Raw genomic sequence first — 22275 nt, 5'->3', positions numbered from 1 at the left:
TTCCTTAATTCTATTTTAAAGGTGACTAGAAAACTAGGGGAAAATATTTGATGTTCCTGAGGGTCACAAACAACTTTTCAGTGTATTAAGGATTCCATCTGTAATATCCATACTAAATTCAGAAGACAGATTAATCCTTTTGAGATTCCCAAGTGAGAATAGAATAATAAATATTAATAACAAATAATATATCTAGCACAAATGACATCATAACATATCCTAACATCACCAAAATATGAAATTTTCTTTTACTTAAAATTCCCTTTTCTTTCTGGGATTTTGCAATAAACTAGAATGTATGTTCCAGTATATTTTTTATTTTAATGGTTAATTTTCAAAAGAATTCCCATCAAATGTATTAAAAATTAAGAACTTAGACAAAGCTAGCATCCAACTTTTATTCCTGAAAAGTATTGATTCTTATAAATTATTTTTATGTTTTTATTATGTATTATAGTTAAACATAATAATAAGGTTCATTGTGACACTCATAAATGCATATAACATAATCTGCTGTTTCATTCCAGTATTTCTCTTTTTCTTCCCCTTCTTCCTCTCCATGATCTCATTCCTCTTATTACTGTTTTTTCCTTCCTATTTATTTTTTAATTGGTGCATTATAATTTTGTATAAAAGTGTGATTTACTGTGATATATTCATACATGCACATTGCATATTTTTACATTTATTGAATTTTTCATGCAAGTTTGTTTTACATTTGCTGAAATAAGTCATCAAATATGAGAAATATTATCTACATAATACAATACTGCCCTAAAATTTAGCCATGTTCTGCATACTGGACTGCAGGAGGTTTTATCATAGGAGCCAATTACCATAATCTTTGCAAGAACCAAGAGATCTACCTGACCATTTTAGGAAAGATGTATAGATTTCTCTATAGGACTAACTCCATCTTCAGCCAGATCCTATTGAAAAGGCTATTCACCGTACACTATCTCCTTTTATCATGGTGGCTGCAGAAGGTGAAACTGCCCTTCTAGAAAACAAAATGGCCTTGATTGTTTGGAGATAAGGTGTTTCAGAAATCTACACTGAGAAACAGTATCTTATAAAAGTGAGGCAGGACTAAGAGGCAAGTATTCATCTTGGACCACCTCTTCTTGGTCACAACTGGAAACCAATGTACTCTCTGGCCTTCACATGTGTGCAATACATACAAGTATTTTGGAAGAATCTTAATGTTCACAATCATGGGAAACACTGTGTGTCTTCTCCAAGAGCAGAAAATTCAAGACTGCCATAGGTAGGATTGCCAGGTAAGAATCCAAGGCTCTGAAAAATGACCCTAAATCCTCCTTTTATATTATCAAATTGATGTTGGTGCTAAAGAGTAGAAATTAAATGAAAAGTTAAATGCTTATGATGTTTGGCATCACCATTACATTAAGGAAAGGAGACCTAGTACAATGTTTATTTTTAAAACTATTTTGTAATTTCTGGGAGATGAAATGACACTTAAAACCTTAGAAAAATATTGGTAATAAAAGAACTATTGAAGGAGCTTTGAAGTCAATGACCCTCTGTTAAAATTTCTAGCTCCAATGCATAGTAAATAGCATTAGCCCTTTCAGTAAGTTAATACTGTTGAGCTTCGTTTCCCTTTTCTGTAAAATCATTATAGTATTGGTACATACCTTAAAACCTATCACAATTTCTAATGCATAACAAATAAAAACAGCTATTACTACTTTAATTTTTGAGAATGATATAAAATGTGGAAAGTACAAGATGTTTTATTATTAGTCTTTCTAGGACAGGGTATCTATAATACTAGTAATTATTTTATTATTACTCATAATTAATACAGGCATATAATAAAGGAGCTATCAGACATAATATAAAAGATTAAATATTTTTCTATAAAACAATTTTAGCTCTGTTGCTAATAAATATGTAAAATGCCTAGGAATAAACTTAGGAAGAAACGTGCAAATACTTATGTTGGCAAATGCAAAGCTATACTAAGTAATAAACAAAATGAATAAATAAAGTTGCATAATTTTCAGTTTATATAGGGTGTATTTTGTCCCAGGCTTTTAAGTCTCTAGGTTGTTTTCAATCCTAGAAAAAAAGGTGCTCATGTACTTCTGTACTTCTATAATTTTAGATTAGAGTTGCTAAAGTTATGTAAAGCCAAAAATACCTTTCTATATCTTTGCTCCCTGAATACCCAGGCTCAAAGATTATGAAAAGAAATATAAAGTGGAATTTTTTTTTTAAAGAGAGAGTGAGAGAGAGAATTTTTTTAATATTTATTTTTTAGTTATCAGCGGATACAACATCTTTGTTTGTATGTGGTGCTGAGGATCGAACCCGGGCCACACGCATGCCAGGTGAGCGCGCTACTGCTTGAGCCACATCCCCAGCCCAATAAAGTGGAATCTTAATGGATAGCATCTTAAACAAGAAGTTGAGTTGAATGGAATAGCAGATCAGATCCAGAGGAAAGGCATTTGTCTTAAAAGACAAAGCAACTGATCCCATAAGACAGGAGGAAGAGGGGAGTTCTAAGAGGAAATTTCAGGGCTCATCCAAGATAGAGCTCCGCATAAGTGATTATAGGAGAAAATAAAGAATAATCGTATACTACCTCTTTCTTTGGTATGTCTAAAGATTAGTTTGTTAGTAAGACTTTGGCTAAATTAGTCGCATAATAAAGAAATATTCCTGTAAAACATTGCTTTGATAAAATAACAGTCTTTGTTCTATTAATGTTGCTGCAAATAAGAGAAAGAACGTTCTTGTCTTTTCAACAGGATTTAAGAGGCTATCACAAGCACAATTGGTAATAAAGCAGAATATCATAAGCTAGATAAATATTTTTAAAGTAAAATATATAGAAAATATAGAGGTAGTAATGGGCAAAGGAAACTACCATTTTCCACAGGTGGATAATATTTAAATTGTCAGAATTCATCAAGCACAAGAAAAATAATGATATTTGCCTCAAATGAGAATTTCTCAAACTCAGACATATGCTTATTATTTCTCTAACACATAACTTCCAAACAGAAGAAAAGAGAGCAGATTTCTTTCCATTAATAGATATCTATTGGTAGTGTAATCATTTGAGTTGTGGCCCTCTAAATTCATTTATTAAAGTCTTAATCCCCAGTTCTTCAGAATATGACCTTATTTAGAGTTAAGGTCTTTATAAATGTGATCTTATTAAAATGAAGTCCTTAGCATGGATCCTAAGCCAATATGTCTTATATAAAAAAAAAGGCTGGATTTAGAGAGAGGCATATCTACAAGGAAGGACACTCTGGGAAACATAAAAGCAAAACTCAAGGCTCATGGAAATATCCAATAGAAACATCATTTTCCTTATTTGAGAAACCACGTTTTCAATTTTGCTCTAAAATTTTGTCCAAATTGTTAATATCTAGCAAGCAACTAACAAGCAAAGAGCCTCAAACAAAAGGTGAACATTGTAAAAATAAACCTGAAACAGTTTGGTCTCCACTTAAATTTTCTTCCTTCTAGAGGATGGGCAAGGATTCCTTGAGTTTTTGCCTTTAATGGAGAAAAAAAAAAAGTGGAGCTTACCCTCATTTTCATTATCCTTATTATCCTTATCATCACTGGAGCAATCCTCTGGCACTACTGACTTTAGAGTTGTAAAAGCTCTCCTTTGGGTTGGGGGAGTGTGGGGGGCAGCATCACTTCCTTGAAGAATGAACACAAGTTGTTCCTGCGTCTGCAGAAGCCCAACATTAAGCTAAGGGCTGAAGGCTACATGTTTCTCATGATTAGTTAGAAGTTAAGGAAGAATATATATTTTGACTATTTTATGTCTCTTACTATTCTGTGATTCTTATTGTATGTTGTTCAAACCAACAAAGTATAGTTTATTTTTAGGCTTTATTTTTTTAAGGACACCACGCATTTGAGTTACCACCGTGCTCTTAAGACCTCCTAACGTTCTATAGTCTCAAAATTAGTCTTCTCATTAAACTTATGAAATAGATAACTATTACGAAAAACTCAGATAAAAAAGATTGTCACCGATGCAAACAGCATGGGAGAGTAAGGTTTTGTTGTAGTTTGAACTGTGTCTTCCAAATGCCTATCCATTAATGGCTTTATTGCTAGCCTGCAGGACTGCTGGGAGGCGGAGGTGTCTTTCAGACACAGAGACGGGTGGAAGGAAGTGAGGTCACTGGAGGCGTGGTTTTAAAGGGGATATCAGAAGTGTGCCTCTCTTCCCTGCTGCTACCTGGGTGTGGTGAAGTGAGCTGACCTCCTCTTCCTACTTGAGCAGTGAGGTTCTACTTGGTTAGGATCTGGGACTTCAATTTCTGAAACCATGATCCTAGGTAAACTCTTTCTCTTTTGAAATTGTTCATCTCTAATAGTTGCCATAGTGAAGGAAACTCAGTAACCCAGCTTTCAAACCTGGTTCAAGCCAGGAAAGCCCAAGCTTTTAGCCAGAGGGCTGCAATACTGTATGTAAATGATGACCAGGGATTTCTCTTGGTTGCATGTAAAAAGGAGCGAGATAGGGTAAAGGTTTCCTTCCTTCCTTCCTTCCTTCCTTCCTTCCTTCCTCCCCCCCCTTCCTCCCTCCCCCCCTCCCTTCCTTCCTTCCTCCCTTCCTTCCTTCCTTCCTCACAGCTTTATGAGTTAATTGTGGAGATTCATTCAAAACGTAAATTTCACTCCTCTGAAATGCTTTGGGTTTCTTTCTAGAACCTTGTTTCTTCTTTTGATAGAACATCCTGTTAAAATTTTTATTACTGCTTTTTGTGTGAAATCTTTTTCTCTTCATTTTTCTCTTTTGTTTTATTTCTTTCAAAGGTGTATATTCACAAATTTCAGAATAATTTACTTCTACAGAGTTTATCATTAAAATATATCTAAAGGGCTGGGGTTGTAACTCAGTGGCAGAGTATTTCCCTAGCGTGTGTGAGGCCCTGGGTTTGATCTCCAGCACCACTCACACAAATATACATATAGTGCTCAGCTCTAACCCACCTCCAATTTCATAGTCCTCAAGTATTATACCTGATTATTTAGATGTTTAATTCCATGTTTTCATAGGAAACATGGTGTTTTCTATTTGTTCACTGTCTCATTTATATTTTTCTTGTTTATTGATTTTATTATGATTAAATGTTGTGGAAGATCAGGTTTGTTTTCTCTTTTTCCTTCCCTTCAGTTCCTGCCTCTCCATTTTTCTCTTGTTTATATATGCCTATATTGATATTATGTTTTTCACTCAATTCTAAAGGTTTCCATAATGACTATAGATAATATTTCAAAATAAGCCATGTAACAAAGCATAATTATGTTTACATAATCAGTTTTACTTTTTCATGGAGCTCAAGATTATATAAGATTTAAAGCTTTTAGCCTCTTTTTTTAGCTTAGATTTTAAGGCACTATGTGTTGTAATTCCTATCTGAAGTGATTGTACTTGCTTTATGAATAGCATACAACTATCTGGAGATTCTTTTTACCTCTGTCTTTTCTGGAACTTCCTGTTTCTTTCTTGATTCACTTTATTAACATTTCCAAAAACCCCCTGCAAAAATATAAAGGGGAAGTAAGTTTATTGAAACATTTCATGTAGGAAAATGTCTTTATTCTGCACTGTTGCAATGGGCAAAAGTGAGACATCTGCAGTCAAAAGGAGAGATAAAGAATGTCCAGGTGCATCTTCCCTTTTCAATGTTTTATTCACTCAGATCACTTAATACAATTTTATTCTATAGGTTCTTAATCAAGAAAATGACATTCTTTAATGCTGGACATTGCAATACACATGATCAATTTAAATCAAACAATTCTAAGTTAACTCTAAGCACTACAAACACACTTAATCATTACAGACCTATTACAGACATTCCCTGTGCATGCTAAGCTTAAGTGCTAGACTTAAAGTTTTAAGTCTTAGATCTCAAGCCCAGCAGATGCACACTTACTTAGAGCTTAGCGAGCAGGTCAGGAACCCTTAGAGGCTTCTCCTGGGATGGAGTTGACAGCTGGCTGAGGACATGGTCATAAGGAGAAGTCCTTTTCTCACCAGAGTCAAGAGTGGCTATAGAGTTTGAGAGCGATGAGGACGAGCAGAGGATCAGGCAAATGATGAGAAGAGTTGGAATGTCAGTCCAGGTCCTCATCAAGCTCTCAGGCTTGTGTGCATCAGTGGCGGCTGGCTGAATGTCTGTTCATTTGTTCTATTATTTATACTAAATTTTGGGAGCTTCTTCTGGCCCTTTGGATCCCTATCAGCTGTTACCAGGTTGCTTAGTGACATCTTACATCTTAAAGAGGGCATATGGTCTGGTGGTTTCTGCCCGGATGCCCTTCTGCCTCTTATCAGGGTTGTGGAAAGTGACTTGTTTCATCAGGTGATGTCTGATTGACACATCAGAGGGCTCTGTGGCTTGCCTGGTGAGACTGCAGGTTTATTTTGAAATGGAGTTTTAAAATGGAGTTTGTTAGGTTAAGGCCTAAGGCCATCCCTTACATGCACTCACACTTAATTATTAATTTTGGTAGACAAAGAATTATAGTGTGATAAATATTTAGTTTAGAATTGTAGAGAATTGTTATTGTTGGTTAAACATTTATCATTAAATTAAGAATTTAAATGAATTGTAAATTCCCATTGTTCCTAATGCAAATAGTTTTATCTCTCTTATACAGTTTCACAAGTGCTTTGATAGTGAGTGCATCATCAGTCATTTTGCTGGGTATTTTTAGGGAGCTTTTTATTTAGGTCATTTCTTCTTGGAAAATTTCCTTTACTTAATATTTTTAAATGTTTATTCCTTTCCATTTTTTTCCTTTAATAGTTCTGAAGCTCCTGTTTCATTTGCAGTATCTCTTGGAATGGTGATACTTTGTAATTTTTTAAAAGCATATTTTTAGTGATCTTTGTTTTGTGGATGTGTCATATGGGCTAATGGCTTTTGCTATTGAACTCCAACATCATCATGAGAACTAGCCCAGTTATCTCACCGATGGATGAATAACACTTAGAGCCTAGGTGGTTCACTTCAGAACCCTATAATACACTACTTCCTTACCACCTAGCTGCATTTGACCCAGAGATGCGCAAGTGATATAACTGTCAGATTTATAAGTCAGCTTAACCAATGAGACCCATCCTACAGAAGTCAGTCTAGATGGCCTAAATCCCTTAGTGGTGTGAGAAGTTGCATGTCCATTTCTGAAAGTTGAGGTTTGGTGCTTACCTAATGTTCAATAATATTGTTGAAAGAGTTAACCAACACTGTTAAATGGTGATTTCAATACTCAAATGATGATTTATGTAAAAATCATTATTTTTACATAACCTTTCAAAATAAAATAGAAAGAAGAAAATAAACAAAAAATAGAAAAAACAACAAAAAATGAAGACAGTCTATGAAATATGGAGAAAACAAAAAATGGAATAAAAATTGGATTTTCTTATAGACATGAGATGTAGTGCATCCGGAATTGAGAACAAAATAGCATTTGTGTGTGTGTGTGTGTGTGTGTGTGTGTGTGTGTGTGTGGTGTGGGGGACTGAAGTCAGGGTTTTGTGCATGAAAGGCAAGCACTCTACCAAATGAGCTATATCCCCAGCTCCAAAAATAGCATTTTAAAAAATGAACCCTGAGAGAATAACTTTGAGCTCTTGAAACAAATATATCAAAAAAAATTCAATAAAAATTATAAAAGAATTTTCTATGAGAGTAGAATAAAAATGCATATATGAAAGAATATATCAATTTTGATCTTTCCTGAATGATTTTGCTGGTCATTTATTGAGGGATGGTTTGTCATCATGTTTGTATCTTTAGTGTCTGCTATTTTTCATATTTTCCAAATAAGCCATTTTAAATTTCTTTTCAACAGATTAAAGGCTTGGGTGAAACCCTTAACTCTGGTGTTCTGTAGTCATGAGTATTTCTCCATATAATAAACTGTAAAATGTATGGAAAGGAGGAGTGGATGATTTGCTGAGATTGTGAAGTTGTAAAGAGACTTACTTATGGATCTATCTACTTGCAAACAGATTATTAGTCCACATTCTTTTGAGTCCTCCTCCTACCTCAACATTAAATTTGAGGCCATGAGAATTCTGTGGAATGTTGAGTGCTTTCTTGGATTTCCCTTCTTCTAGAATACATTTGTCTTTCTCAGCTCTCTTATGGAAATGACTGCTTATCCATGTGAAGTCCATCATTTCTTAGTTACCTCATCTGAACTTGATGAGTCGATGCCTTTTATGAGAAATAATTACTATACCAATGAGTTCTTATAATGGAGTCAGATTAGATCAGTGAATTAAAAACTAGATCTACGAATTCACCATCTTTACCCAGAATCCACCTACAGGATGTAGTTTTTCCTCAAGATTATTTCTTACCTTACAAGATTTTATTTAATCTCCTGGTAAAAAGGTTATTTATTCTAATATATTTGAATATGTTAATCAATCCCCTACTACTTAAAGGCTGTGGTTATTCCTCAGATTCTAGATTCTCTACTTTTCTCCTAATCCCACATTATCCCCCCCTACCGTGGCTCCATGATGTTATTCTCTTCACATTTCTACCTAATTTATCTTTAAGCAAAATGGCATTTGTCTAGTTTTTATTTATTTATTTATTTCCATTTGTAAGGTGACTACATATGGAAAGGTGTCTCACCAACTTTAAAAAAGTTCACATGGTATAAGAAAGTGACAGATGCCCAGTTTCCTGATTGTGTTATCCTGAAGGCCTTAAGTAAGCAGAAGAGAGATGCATCTTAAGCCTTGTGTCTTTAATAGAGCTCACTTGTTATAATAAAACTTTAGAAACTTTTGTTTTTATTATTTTGACTCCTTGAAAATTAAAGTTATTGTTCTGCCTAGATTTTGACTTTGGCATGGTTGGTTTTCGAGATTATTGTGAGTTACTTTATTTATTGTTTTGCTTTTCCTTTTTGTGTATTCATGAATATCTTCTTGTGAGTTTCTGAAAGGCTGTTTCAAAAGCAACCAATATGATTGTGATTTGTCAAACATATTTTAAAAGTATTTTACACTTGTTAATATGTGTAGCCCTAGCCTAGTACTTTGGTATTTGTTTTCTGTTCTTCCATAAGACAATGCTCAAACCAAATACACAAGAAATCTTTTGAAAATTATGATAACTTTTATATTTATAAGAAGCCTTTGCAACAGGTAGAAAATTATGATCTTAATTTTCTTGTTATAAAAAATGATAAGCAAATCATCTGAGCAGTTTATTTTTTTTAATCTTACATCTTAATCACATTGCTAAATGTTCATTTTATTTTATTTTATTTTATTTTTTTGTGGTGCTGGGGATTGAACTCAGGGCCTGAGCATACTGGCAAAGTAATCTACCAACTTAGTCCAATTAATTTTATTTTAAAAACTGATACATATTTACTTTTCATTAACAACCATTTAGATTTTTATGAGACAATATTTAGTTACATTCTGCTTTATTTACATTTTTAAATGATGTTTTCTATAATGATACATTCCTATAGTATACAACTTGTGGAATTTGACTTAAAATTACATTTTGTCTTGTTTCTGCTTAACATGGAAAACTCAGTTGTCATGATTCTCTGAGTTAAATTTTGAGAAGTCAGAAATTATCATTTTGTTCGTCTGAACTGATTTTATTTGTCTGGCTTTCATTTGTTGTTTCTTTTAAACAAATGGTAGACTCCGTAAATATAGGGTGATTTGTAGAATCTTCTTTAATTAGGTAGTATGACGTTTAATGAACAGCAAATTACTTTGAAATATTCAGTAGAATGGTTAAGTTCACTAATGTTAATTTTTCTTTCTTCTTTTCTTTGGTTTTGGGAGATTGAACCATGGGCACTTAACCAACTGAGCTACATCCCCAGCTTTTCTTATTTCGAGATAAGTCATGCTAAGTGACCAAGGGCCTCTCTAAATTAGTGAGGCTGGCTTAAAACTGTAAATCCTCCTGTCTCAGCCTCCTGAGATGCTGGGATTATAAGGGAGTGCCACAGAACCTGCCACTAATGTTAAATTTCTACTGAGGGTTTCTCCTCCATAATATCAAATTTTAATATAATCATTATTCTTGGTTTACAATTTATCATTTAGATTTCAGTTCCTTCTGCTTTCCATATTTTATATTCACTAAAATTCTGATAGATAACCATAAAATACTATTTTCTCTTTTGATATGTGTAAATTAATCATTTTCCTTTGAGATTGTTCTGTATTTATATTTGAGAAAAATAAACCACTCTATTTGATTTTCTTTTTAAAAAGTCAGAATCAACAATGCCATTATCTACAAGACAAAAATAACAACAGATTAACTTCATCTTTTTAAAAAAGGATAAAATTGTGTCTTCATGAAGTAACAAAAAATTTTCCAATGATAATTCTTAGGAAACTGATTTTATTAATTTTTCTTAGAAAATGATGAGAGTTTTAAAGATGAGAACAAAACTGTTTCAAACTTTATTTACAGAGTTTTCCATTTCTTTTTCCTTTTGAAAAATAACCTCTGGTTTATATATTTTTATGCTATATTTAAATGCACAAATTTTGTAAGGCTTTGAATCTGATTTTTAGTAACACAATATAGGGTCAGAAGTGAATTAAAATTATAATCATCTGCAGTTAATTAAAGATAATAAGTAACAATAGAAAGTGTATTATCTTCAATAAAATATTCTTAATTCAATTGTAGATAAAACATTTATTATTCCTAATATTTGTGATATGAAGCAAAATAAATTTAAAATTGAATCTCTGAAGTCAGAAACAATTCTGACTTCTTCAATTTTACAGCTGATAATTGGGCCTTGGAGGATTTAACTCATACAGTTATTCTCTTCACCTGTGGTACCTGTCGCTTCCATCTTTTCTCTTAGCAATCTCATAGTCAGAATTTTTGACAGAAACCCTGAGGACAAACACCTAAAAAAAGAAAATAAAGCGAGCTTTTGGGGTCAAATTAAAATGATCTGGACTTCATTCAGTTAGCTATCCTTTTGGGAATTTAATCATTATATGAAAGAAATTTCCATTTTGATTTGAAGAAGAAAAGTTCAATTTGAAATTTAGGCGCACCTCCTCCTCCGTAACTACCATTTTTTTTTCCTCTTCAGAGAACTTTACTTTCTCTCAGCAGTCTACTCAGATTTTACCAGGTCTTCTAATCTGGCTGCTCACTTTGTGAATTAGTGGGGTTTATACTATGTCATCAGAAATCAAGAGTATTTCTCATCCTTATATATAAAGATATACAGCAGTTAAGACCTAGATATCTGACAACAATGAAACTGTCCCAGTCAAACCTCCAACGATAACTAAAGTTAGAAAGACTGAAAACTAAGTTGAGGAAGACATGGAACAATCAAGATTTATACATTGGTAATGAAAGTGTAACATGATATAGCCATTTGTAGAACTGTTTGCTAGTTCTTGGGAAGTTAATATCTTCTTCCTGACTTAGCAATTCTATACAGTGTTCACCTTGGAGAGAAGAAAAGATAGTATCACAGAATAGTCTGTGTGAGAATGTTTAGAGAAGCTTTATTTGTAATTGTCTCTCATGCTCCCTTTCTCTTCTCCCTTTCCCTACTTAGAATTGCCTCTTGAAATGACCACATGTCCAACAATACAAAAATGAATAAAGAATAGGTATGTTCAAAATGGAATACTAGTTTTCAGTAAAAAAAAAATAGGATGGTTGAATACATCACAGGATAGGTGAAGCTTAAGAACATTATATAGAGTAAAATGTTATTTCCATTTATAACAAGTTAAAGGAGAGGCATAACTAAGCAAGAATAATGACTCCTTCCTTGGGAAAAGGGATTGACTGTGGAAAAAAGGATGAAGGCATTTTCTGAGATGTTAGGGCTGGTCTACAACATAGTTTGAGTGGTAGTTATGTTAATATCTATCTAACTGTCAGAACTCATAGAAATGTATTTTTACCACTTTTACTCAACATGGTACTGGGAATCTTAGCTAGAGCAATCAGGCAAAAAAGAGAAATACAGGATATTCACAGTGGAAAAGAAGAAGCTAAATTTTGACTGTTTGAGCATGACATGACCTTACATCTAGAAACACTGAGGACATCACTAAACACTATTACATTTAGTAAGTGATTTCAATAAAGCTGCAGGAAACAAAATAACATACAAAAATTTGTGGCCATGTTATGAACCAGTAGCCATTTATCTGAAAGAAAAATTAAGGATTGAGTTCAATTTAAAATAGCTATAAAAATAAAATATCTAGAGATAAATCTAACCAGAGATGAAAGATGTTTATAATGAAATCTGTAAAACATTAATTGAAGAAATGGAAGAAAATAAAAAAATAAACAACATCCCATGTTCATGTATTGAAAGAATCAGTATTATTCATGTAATCTAAATGAGCAAAAAATTTTAGCTAAGGCTAAAAATATAGGAAGCAAAACCCAAAATAGACAAATAGAATTATCAAACTAAACAATTCTGCATAACAGAGTAAACAATATACATAGTGAAGAGACAACCTACAGAATAGTAGAGAATATTTTCAAACTATATTTCTGATAAGGTTATTTCTGGGTAGAGTAGAGCAGAGAAAAATGAGGAAAATTTTATCAATGAGTTCTGGTGTACTCCAGCACAATAGTTTATATGAGGAACTCCAAATACTCAATAGCATAAGTAAATAATCTGATTAAAACATGGGCAATAGACCCAAATAGATGTTTCTTAGAATATGACAGAAATGGCTAACATGTATCTGAGAAAATGCCTAACATCCCATGAATAGCAACATGCAAATAAAACCCACAATGATATATTACCTCTTTCCAGTAAGGATGGCTATGATCAAAACACTAATGAGGAGCTGGGTTGTAGTTCAGTGGTAGACTGCTTGTCTAGCACGTGGGGGCACTGGGATTGATCCTTAGCTCCACATAAAAATAAATAAATAAATGTCCAACTACAAATAAAAAATCGAAAAAATGTGTTCTATCTTAAAAACAAGCATAACCGGTACTGGAAAGGATATGGAGAAAAAGGAATACTTGCACACTGTTGGTGGGCATGTAAGTTAGTACAGCCATTATGAAGAACTGTGGAGGTTCCTCAAAATATTAAAAATAGAACTACTATATGATTGAGCACTACTAGATATACATCCAAAGAAAATAAGTTGCTATACTGAAGAGTCATCTGCACCTTCATGTTTATTGGAGCACTATTCACAATATCCAAGAAATGGAAACAATCTAAGTGACCAGCAACTGCTGAATGAATAAACAAAATATAGTCCATATACACAATTTTATTCATCTTTTAAAAATGAAATTCTATCGTTTGTATCGATATGAATGAAACTGGAAAACATGGTGCTAAGTAAGCAAGCATAAAAAGACAAGTAGTGCAATAGCTCACTCATATGTGGAATTTAAAAAATGTTGATTTCATAGAAGTTGAGAATAGAGTGGCGTTTACCAGAGATGGGGAGAGTAGAGGAGAGAGAAGAATGAGGAAAAGTTGATCAATGAGTTCTGGTATACTTCAGCATAAAAAAGGTGACTGTAGATATGGAGAGTGTTACATGCATATATACTGTTTACTTGAAAAAGCTAGAAAAAGGCATTTTGAACATTTTCACCATAATGAAATGATAAATATTTGAGGACATATATATGTTTACCCTCATATAAGTATTAGGGTAATTTCACAATGTATATATGTATCAATACATCACATGATATTTCATAAATGTGTATGTTTTTGTTTCATTTACCAGATAGGAAAAGAAATTTAAATTAAAAGCAAATTGAATTAAACAGTTAAGAATTGTGAATTTTAATGTATATGAATTATATCTTTACCCTAGAACTTTAAAAAAAATGCTAGAAATCTAAAGTTCACTGTTCTGGATTAGAGTTCATGCTGCATATCCTTATAACTATATGCTGTGATAAGGTTTACTCAGCTTTTTTGTATTGTGTTAAAAAGGTTTAAGGGGTGATACTACCTATTTAATAGGGTTATAAGAAAAAATCCATTACTAGAACAGGATAAACACCATGCATATTTAGCTATTGTCAGGGTTCCCTTATCTATTATTTGTTTTTATTTTTTACCATTACATTTTAATAATCACAATACAAATAAATATTATTAACCAAACTTTAGTATATACTTAATTTTAAAATATATATATACATATATATGTATATACATATATATATATTTTTTCTTTTTAATAAGATTATTTCAAGGTTTTTTTCCATGTGTAGAAAGACAGACTTAATTTTAAAAATTCAGAATTGTATATACCTATCTATGGATAAAGAGCTTACTAAAAGAATTTAAATTACTTGTTCAGATTATGGTAAATACCACAAATGAATAACTTAGGCATTAATATACTGCTATTCCGTTTAATCTTGTGAATATTTTTTTATTCTCCACACAATGAAAAGTACACTCTGAAAAGAAATTCCTGTTAGATATTACTGATTAGTTTACCCTTTCATAAATCATTTGTATTAATAGTCAACAATTCATTCTTCCAACTGCTCATCACTGCCACCCTCCCGTACATGCACATAAAAAGACACACAACAGTAAAGAAAGGATGTCCTTTTTGGTCACATTGTACATTTTTTGAACTGTACCATGCTTGCATATCTGACTTAGACATATGATATGATCATCAATAAATACTGCAGTTATACCACTGATTCCACAAATGTTCTTTTTCTCTCTAAATTTGCATTTTCTTTAGGATTTTGCTTGTGTTAAATTAGATGTTAACTCAGGAAATGAAATATTTTACAGTATTGATTCTTTTTATATATCATTTATTTAGAAAGTAAACTATTTGTCTTAGAATTGTTTGGTGTTTCAACTGAAGGTTTTGTGATTTTATTTTGATTTTATGAATTATGCTACTGTTGTTTTAATTTGGTTTTCATGTCTTATTGTGTGTGCACATATGCATATATATTATACATGTTATATTTGTACATAAATTACATTTTATTATATGAATTTGATATTTCTAACATAAGATAAAAACATCAATAGTAATGTGGCATGTTTAATGTACAATATGGGCCTTAGATATTACTTGTGTACATATTATGTTAACTTCTCTCTAAAATACTCAGATTTCTACCATTGTACTATGTGTTCTTCTTTGTCAATGTGCATATATTTTATTTTGTGATAAAAAGTAAATTTTACTTTGTTTTGTGGCATAGATCAGTTGATAATATGATGTAATGAAACAGCATATTACCCAGAGTTGGTGGCGCAATAAATGTGTTTAACTTTGGAAAAGTTTAGAGCAATTTAACAATTAATATATAAGAAGATGACATACATGGGAGTTTTGATGGACATACTTTATCTAGAATAATTTTACAATGAGACTATTTAGAACTTCTTGGTTCTGTAAAGTACAGTCTCTATATCAGAGAATAATAAATATTCATAAATCCATATAGCCTTAATTATTTCTTATTAATTTTTAATTTATATATGATAGTGGAATGCATTACAATTCATATTATATATATAAAGCACGTTTTTTTCATATCTCTATTTGTATACAAAGTATATCCACACCAATTCGTGTCTTCATACATGTACTTTGGATAATAATGTCCATCACATTCCACCATAATTTCTAACCCCATGCCCCCTCCTTTCCCCTCCCATCCCTCTGCCCTATCTAGAGTTTGTCTATTCCTCCCATGCTCCCCCTCCCTACCCCACTATGAGTCAGCCTCCTTATGTTAGAGAAAGCATTTGGCATTCCTTTTTTGGGGATTGGCTAACTTCACTTAGCATTATCTTCTCTAACTCCATCCATTTACCTGCAAATGCCAAGATTTTGTTCTCTTTTATTGCTGAGTAATATTCCATTATATATATATGCCACATTTTTTAATCCATTCATATATTGAAGGGCATCTATGTTGGTCCCACAATTTAGCTATTGTGAATTCTGCTGCTATAAACATTGATGTGGCTGTGTTCCTGTAGTATGATGTTTTTAAGTCCTTTGGTATAGACTGAGGAGAGGGATAGCTGGGTCAAATGGTGGTTCCATTCCCAATTTTCGAAGGAATTTCCACACTGCTTTCTAAATTGGCTGCACCAATTTGCAGTCTTACCAGCAGTGTATGAGTGTACCTTTTTCCCCGCATCCTCGCCAACACTTACTGTTGTTGTCTTCATAATAGCTGCTATCTGAGTGGAGTGAGACGAAATCTTCGAGTAGTTTTGTTTTACAGTTCTCCAATTGCTAGTGATGATGAACATTTTTCATGTATTTGTTGATTGATTTTATATCATCTTCTGAGAAGTGTCAGTTCAGGTTCTTGGTCCATTTATTGATTGGATTATTTTTGGGTTGCTTACATTTTTGAGTTCTTTATATACCATAGAGAATAGTGATCTGTCTGATATGTGAGGGGTAAAGATTTGCTCCCAAGATGTAGATTCTCTATTCACCTCATTGTTTCTTTCTTTTACTGAGAAGAAGCTTTTTAGTTTGATTCCATCCCATTTATTGATTCTTGATTTTAATTCTTGCTCCAAAGGTGTCTTATTCAGATATCTCATCCCACATGATGGAGATTAGGGTCTACTTTTTCTTCCAGTAGATGCAGAGTTTCTGGTCTTATTCCTAGGTCTTTGATCTATTTTAAGTTTAGTTTTTTTTTTTTGCATGGTGATAGATAGGGATTTAATTTTATTTTGTTGCATATGGATTTCCAGTTTTCCGAGCACTATTTGTTCAAGAGGCTATATTTTCTTTAATACATGTTTTGGCACCCTTATCTAGTATAAGAAAATTGTAATTTTGTGGGTTAGTCTTTGTGTCCTCTATTCTGTACCATTGGTCTACCAGTCTGTTTTGGTGCCTATACCATGCTGTATTGTTACTATTGCTCTGTAGTATAGTTTAAGGTCTGGTATAGTGATGCTACCTGTTTCACTCTTCCTGCTAAGGATTGCTTTAGTTATTCTGGATCTCTTATTTTACCAGATGAATTTCATGACTGCTTTTTCTATTTCTATGAGTAATGCCTTTGGGATTTTGATTGGAATTGCATTAAATCTGTATAGAGTTTTTGGTAGTATGATCATTTTGATAATATTAATTTTGCCTATCCAAGAGCAAGGTATTTCTTTCTATCTTCTAAGGTCTTTTTAAATTTCTTTCTTTAGGGTTCTGTAATTTTAATTATATAGATTTTTTACCTCTTTTGTTAAGTTGATTCCCAAGTATTTTATTATTTTTGAGGCTATTATAAATGGGGTAATTTTTCTTGTTTCCCTTTCTGAGTATTTGTCACTGTTATACAGAAATGCTTTTGATTTATGAGTGTTGATTTTATATCCTTCTACATTGCTAAATTCATTTGCAAGTTCTAGAAGTTCTCTGGTGGGACTTTTTGGGTCTTATGAGTATAGAATCATATCATCAGTAAATAGCGTCAATTTTAGTTCCTCTTTTCCTATGTGTATCCCTTTAATTACTTTTGTCTGTCTAATTGCTCTGGCCAGTGTTTTAAGAACTTAATATAGTTCTATTTAATATAATAGAAGTGGTGAAAGAGGGCATCCCTGTCTTGTTCCAGTTTTTAGAAAGAATACCTTCAATTTTTTAACATTTAGAATAATGTTGTCCTTGGGCTTAGCATAGATAGCTTTTATAATGTTAAGATATGTTCCTGTTACCCTAATTTTTCTAGCGTTTCGAACATGATAGGGTGCAGTATTTTGTAAAATGCTTTTTCTGTGTCTATTGAGATAATCATATGATTCTTATCTTTAAGTCCATTGATGTGATGTATTACATTTATTGATTTCAGTATGTCGAACTTACCTTGCATCCCTGGGATGAATCTCTTCTGGTCATGGTACACGGTCTTTTTGGCATGTTTTTCTATTTAATTTGCCAGAATTTTATTGAGAATTTTTGCATCTATGTTCACTAGTGTTATTGGTCTGAATTTTTCTTTCTTTGATGTGTCTTTGCCTGGTTTTGGAATCAAGGTGATATTGGCCTCATAGAATGAGTTTAGAATTGCTCCCTCTTTTTCTATTCCCTGAAATAAATAGATAAATAAATAAATAAATAAAGAGTATTGGTATTAGTTCTTCTTTAAAGGTCTTGTAGAACTCAGCTGTGTATCCCTCCATTCCTGGGCTTTTCTTGGTTGGTAGACTTCTGATGGTGTATTCTATTTAGTTGCTTGAAATTGATCTGTTTAAATTGTGTATATCATCCTGCTTCAATTTGGGCAAATTATATGACTCTAGAAATTTGTTGATGCCTTTTCTATTTTCTATTTTATTGGAATACAAGTTTTCAAAATAATTTCTAATTATCTTCTGTTTTTATGTAGTGCATGCTGTGATATTTCCTTTTTCATCGTGTTATTAATATGAGTTTTCTGTCTCCTTCTCTTCATTAGCATGGCTAAGGGTCTGGCATTTTTATGTATGTTTTCAAAGAACCAACTTTTTGTTCTGTCAATTTTTTTTTTTGTTTCAAATTCATTGATTTCAGCTCTTATTTTAATTATTTCCTATCTTCTACTGCTTTTGGTGTAGATTTGTTCTTCTTTTCCTAGGGCTTTGAGATGTAATGTTAAGTCATTTATTTGTTGACTTTTTCTTCTTTTAAGGAATGAACTCCATGCAACGAACTTTTCTCTTAGAACTGCTTTTATAGTGTCCCAGAGATTTTAATATGTTATGTCTGTGTTTTCATTAACCTCTAAAATTTTTTAATCTCATCCTTGATGTCTTCTGCAACCCATTTTTTTTTAAATTCAGTAGCATATTATCTAGTTTATATGTTGTAGTAGCTTTTATTTCTTTGTTTATAATTGGTTTCTAATTTCATTCCATTATGATCTGATAGAATGCAGGGTAGTTGCTCTACTTTTTATAATTGCTAAGAGTTGCTTTGTGGCATAATATATGGCATATTGTAGAGAAGGATCCATGTGCAATTGAGAAGAAAGTATATTCTCTCATTGAAGGATGAAATGTTTTTATATATGTCAGGTAAGTCTAAATTATTGATTATATTATTGAGTTCTATACTTTCTTTGTTCAGATTTTGTTTGGAAGATCTATCTAGTGATGAAAAAGTTGTGTTAAAATCACCCAAACTTATTGTGTTGTGGTCTATATGACTCTGGAACTTGAGAACAGGTTTTTGATGAACATATCTGCTCCATTGTTTGGGGCATATATATTTATAATTGTTAAGTCTTGTTGGTGTATGGTTCCCTTGAGCAGTATGTTGTGTTCTTCTTTATCCTTTTTGATTGACTTTAGTTTGGAATCTACTTTATTTGATATGAGGATGGAAACCCCTGCTTGATTCTGCAGTCCATGGGAGTGGTATGATTTTTTCCTAACTTTTCACCTTCAGTCTGTGGATGAGTCTCTCGGAGGCAACATAATGTTGAGTCTTTTTTTTTTTTTTTTTTTTTTGATCCAATCTGTTAGTCTATGTCTTTTGATTGGTGAATTTAGGTCATTAATATTTAGGGTTATTATTGAAACATGATTTGTATTCCTAGCCATTTTTGGTATTTAATATGCCTTGGTTTCTCCTCTGAATAGATTTTTTCTTTAATGTAATCCCCCTCTCTCCTGATTTTCGTGATTGTTTTTTATTTCCTCTTCTTGGAATATTTTGCTGAGCATGTTCTGTATTGTAGGCTTTCTAGTTGTCAGTTCTTTTACCTTTTGTTTATCATGTAAGGTTTTTATTTCATCATCAAATCTAAAGCTTAATTTTTATGGCTAGAAGATTCTTGGTTGGCATCCATTTTTTTTTCAGAGCTTGATATAAGTTGTTCCATGATCTCCTGGATTTAGGGTCTGGGTTTAAAAATCTGTTGAGATACCAATCCATCTCCCTCTAAATGTGATGTGATTCCTCTCTCTTGTAGCTTTCAAAATTGAATTCTTATTCTGTATGCTAGGCAATGTCATTATAATATGCCTTAATGTAGATCTGTTGTAATTTTGTACATTTGGTGTCCTGTAAGCTTCTTGTATTTGGTTTTCTAATTCATTCTTAATACTTGGGAAATTTTCTGATATTATCTCATTGAAGAGATTGTGCGCTCCATTGGTTTGAAACTGTGTGCCTTCCTCTATCCCAAAAACTCTTAGATTTGATCTTTTGATGATGTCTCATAATTCTTGGATGTTCTGTTCATGGTTTCTTACTATCTTCACTGTGCAATCAAGTTTATTTTTCAGATTGTATACTTTGTCTTCATTATCTTGTATTCCTTATTCCAAGTGATCTAGTCTATTGGTTATGCTTCCTATAATTTTTTATTTGGTTTATGGTATCCTTCAATTTCAAGGATTTTTGATTTTTTTCAGAGTCTCTATCTCTTTCTTGAAGTAATCTTTTGCTACCTGTATTTTCTCTCTTATCTCTTTGTTGGAGTGATTAATTTTTGCTCATTTAGGTCATTCTTTAATTCAGAGATCATTTTAATCATGAACCTTATGAATTTTTTCTCTTACATTGCATCAACTTCGCTGTCAATGGGTTTTGTTATTATAGTGTCCTGGTTTGTTTGAGATACTTTCCTCACTTGTTTATTCATGCTGTCTATATGTCTTCCTTTCTTGCAGTGTAGATCTGAGATATTACAGTTTCTACCCTATATTCTTGTAGTACTGGTGCAGATTGTCTGTACCTTTTCTTGATGTTGGGCTTCCAGACCCTGCTGGTGTCCCTCAACATATGCTACTGCTACTAAATGTGGTGGCAGCAATAGCCGAGTAACTCAGATAACAGTTGAGGTGCCCCAAGATGGATGCAATGTATTATAGAGATGGGGATGAAAGGGTGGGCCCGACACTCTCTTTGGGATGCCTGATTGCTGAGAGCCATTAGCCAAGTAGGTATGACAATTTCCTTGCCAGCGTACACCATGTTGCTTAGTGGAAGGACTTATGGAAATAGGACATGCCTTAGACATTTTGCAGTGACATTGCATGTAAGGTGACCTTGCTCAAGGACTAGGGCAGATCTGGGTTTAGGGTGGATCAGGGTTTAAGGCTCTCCTTGGATTTAGGGTGTTCCCGGTTTAGGACAATCCAGGTTTAGGGCGGCTCCAGGTTTAAGATTATTATTCCTGCTGGGAATAGGGCGTATCTTGTTGCCTGAGTTCCTCTTGAGTTCTCCCAGGATTCAGAGAGTTTTGGGGAGGAAGAGGAGGTGGATTTGGGCAGAGAATGTGGATTTCCCCAGAACGTGTTTGGAGAGGGCCGGTGTGAGTTCGGGAATAAAGAATTGCTGTTTGAATCTACAAAGCTGTGAGTGGCTCGTGATTTTGTGCCCAGCCAGACTGCGGCATTTGGTGGCCTGTACACAGAACATCTGAAGAGAAGGTAAGTGAAATTGTTTGCCTCTGAAGAAGAGTGAAAGAATGGGTGACCATTTCAAAAAGCAATGTGTTTTTGTTTTGATTTATTTTGTTTTTATTTCAAGTTGCCTGTTCCTAGAACTTTCTCAGGCAAACTCAGGAAAATGGTTGACTCAAGGTTTAAAGTTGTTTACCCCCGAGGAAGAGAAATTGTTAGAAGAAGGAGGCACCCCAGTAAGACCAAGAACAGTTAGGACATATGTTGATACAATACAAAAATGTAGCCCATGGCTTTTTAAAGACGTGTTATTAAATATATCAATGGGACCATCATGGTATCCTGTAGAAGGATTGTTCTTCAACAAGAAAGAGATGGCTAGTTCTATTTACTACAATTGTCTAAGATCTTGGTTTTTACAGACATCTGATTAATTTACAAAGCTAAAGTGTTAAAATATCAACCACTAAATATGAAATCAAGTACTCTTTACTTATTAAGTTCCATAAGGTGATATATTTAAACATTTTGTGTGTTTTCATAAATTGGTAAATAGAAAAAAAGTTTAATATGGCTTTGGTCTGTGTCTTTGCTGAAACAAGGTTACTAAGTGTTAAGATTCTATCAGGTGTAATTTATATACAAAGAGTATAAGAAGTTTCAGTTGGGTTTCAATTATAGTATTATAGTACCATTAAAAAAACATGAAATTATTTCATCTTATTAAAGTGGAGTAATTTGTCTAAATTCAAAAATTTTATAAGGGTTGTTTCAAAATGTAAATTTATAAAAAGGGTTAATGGCTAGAAAAGAGATAAATAGATTCAAGATGTGGAAATA

Source organism: Callospermophilus lateralis, chromosome 14 (assembly GCF_048772815.1).
Source record: "Callospermophilus lateralis isolate mCalLat2 chromosome 14, mCalLat2.hap1, whole genome shotgun sequence".
In the NCBI taxonomy this organism is placed as follows: domain Eukaryota; kingdom Metazoa; phylum Chordata; class Mammalia; order Rodentia; family Sciuridae; genus Callospermophilus; species Callospermophilus lateralis.
The sequence above is the reverse complement of the archived record's forward strand: the minus strand, read 5'-3'. Positions refer to the sequence as shown.